Raw genomic sequence first — 2,500 nt, 5'->3', positions numbered from 1 at the left:
TTAGTAAACATTAGACTGCAGTATTAGTAAACATTAGACTGCAGTATTAGTAAACATTAGACTGCAGTATTAGTAAACATTAGACTGCAGTATTAGTAAACATTAGACTGCAGTATTAGTAAACAAGCACAAAGGCAAGAATAGTACCAACAACTTCCTTTCTTGACTTAAGAAAATACAGAACATCAACCACATAAGCATTAAGGTCAAGCCACATATTAGTCCAGTGGTTTGGACCTAATAATACAATAATAATAATAATAATAATAATGAGTCAAAGCTCAAATTTTGAGGGACATAGACAAACTATAAAAAAGCATTTTAAATTGCACATTATTTCTGCTTTAATAGCGTAGCTTCCTGTGGTATTGCTATAATATAAGTAACTTGTATTCTTAATTATGCTCAATAATGTGTTTTTACTGTAACCAGTTGTTACAATAATTAACCTCAATTAGCCTGGATGGGAAAGTATAGATGTTATTCCCCACATGACGGTAATGTCCTATTGTACGTGTGTGTGTGTGTGTGTGTGTGTGTGTGTGTGTGTGTGTGTGTGTGTGTGTGTGTGTGTGTGTGTGTGTGTGTGTGTGTGTGTGTGTGTCTGCACAAGTAATGGAATGATAATTGGAGCTGGGAATAATTAATCAGTCGTTAGTGAGTAGACACTCAAAATTAATGTGTTGCGAACACGAATGTGACGCAGCAACACGCAAATACATGTGAGCATGTGTGTGCACGTGCGTGTGTGTCTGCATGCCTGCGTGCGTGTGTGCGTGCCTGCATGTGTGTGTGTGTGCGTGCCTGCGTGTGTGCGTGTGTGTGTGTGTGTGTGACACGTATAAGTGCATTTGTAGACCCGTTGGAGTGTGTGTTTGGGCAGATATACTGTACTTACTTACGCGCTCCAATCAATGAATCCTCTTCATCAGAAATGAAACGATGCTGACGAGCAGAAAACAGAAGAGAAAACCTACACCAGAGCGAAATTAATAATACGCGTGTGATTCTTTTTCCTTTTCTGTTTTTTGTGGCTACGCTGCAGTTTAGTCATGATTAAAAACAGGAGGGCGAGGCTGACGAGGGACAGACGGACGTTTAGCAGGTTGGAGCCAACATGGAGGAAGACTGTAGTTTATAGCAGGTTGGAGCCAACATGGAGGAAGAGAGAGGAAGACTGTAGTTTAGCAGGTTGGAAGCAACATGGAGGAAGACTGTAGTTTATAGCAGGTTGGAGCCAACATGGAGGAAGACTGTAGTTTATAGCAGGTTGGAGGCAACATGGAGGAAGACTGTAGTTTATAGCAGGTTGGAGCCAACATGGAGGAAGACTGTAGTTTATAGCAGGTTGGAGCCAACATGGAGGAAGACTGTAGTTTAGCAGGTTGGAGCCAACATGGAGGAAGACTGTAGTTTAGCAGGTTGGAGCCAACATGGAGGAAGACTGTAGTTTAGCAGGTTGGAACCAACATGGAGGAAGACTGTAGTTTAGCAGGTTGGAACCAACATGGAGGAAGACTGTAGTTTATATCAGGTTGGAACCAACATGGAGGAAGACTGTAGTTTAGCAGGTTGGAGCCAACATGGAGGAAGACTGTAGTTTAGCAGGTTGGAGCCAACATGGAGGAAGACTGTAGTTTAGCAGGTTGGAGCCAACATGGAGGAAGACTGTAGTTTATAGCAGGTTGGAACCAACATGGAGGCAGACTGTAGTTTAGCAGGTTGGAGCCAACATGGAGGAAGACTGTAGTTTATAGCAGGTTGGAACCAACATGGAGGCAGACTGTAGTTTATAGCAGGTTGGAGCCAACATGGAGGAAGACTGTAGTTTATAGCAGGTTGGAACCAACATGGAGGCAGACTGTAGTTTATAGCAGGTTGGAGCCAACATGGAGGCAGACTGTAGTTTATAGCAGGTTGGAGCCAACATGGAGGAAGACTGTAGTTTAGCAGGTTGGAACCAACATGGAGGAAGACTGTAGTTTAGCAGGTTGGAGCCAACATGGAGGAAGACTGTAGTTTATATCAGGTTGGAACCAACATGGAGGAAGACTGTAGTTTAGCAGGTTGGAACCAACATGGAGGAAGACTGTAGTTTAGCAGGTTGGAGCCAACATGGAGGAAGACTGTAGTTTATAGCAGGTTGGAACCAACATGGAGGAAGACTGTAGTTTAGCAGGTTGGAACCAACATGGAGGAAGACTGTAGTTTAGCAGGTTGGAACCAACATGGAGGAAGACTGTAGTTTATAGCAGGTTGGAACCAACATGGAGGAAGACTGTAGTTTAGCAGGTTGGAACCAACATGGAGGAAGACTGTAGTTTAGCAGGTTGGAGCCAACATGGAGGAAGACTGTAGTTTAGCAGGTTGGAACCAACATGGAGGAAGACTGTAGTTTATAGCAGGTTGGAACCAACATGGAGGAAGACTGTAGTTTAGCAGGTTGGAACCAACATGGAGGAAGACTGTAGTTTATATCAGGTTGAAGCCAACATGGAGG

The sequence above is a fragment of the Protomyctophum bolini genome (assembly GCF_963924005.1).
Source record: "Protomyctophum bolini genome assembly, chromosome: 5".
NCBI lineage: Eukaryota > Metazoa > Chordata > Actinopteri > Myctophiformes > Myctophidae > Protomyctophum > Protomyctophum bolini.
The sequence above is the reverse complement of the archived record's forward strand: the minus strand, read 5'-3'. Positions refer to the sequence as shown.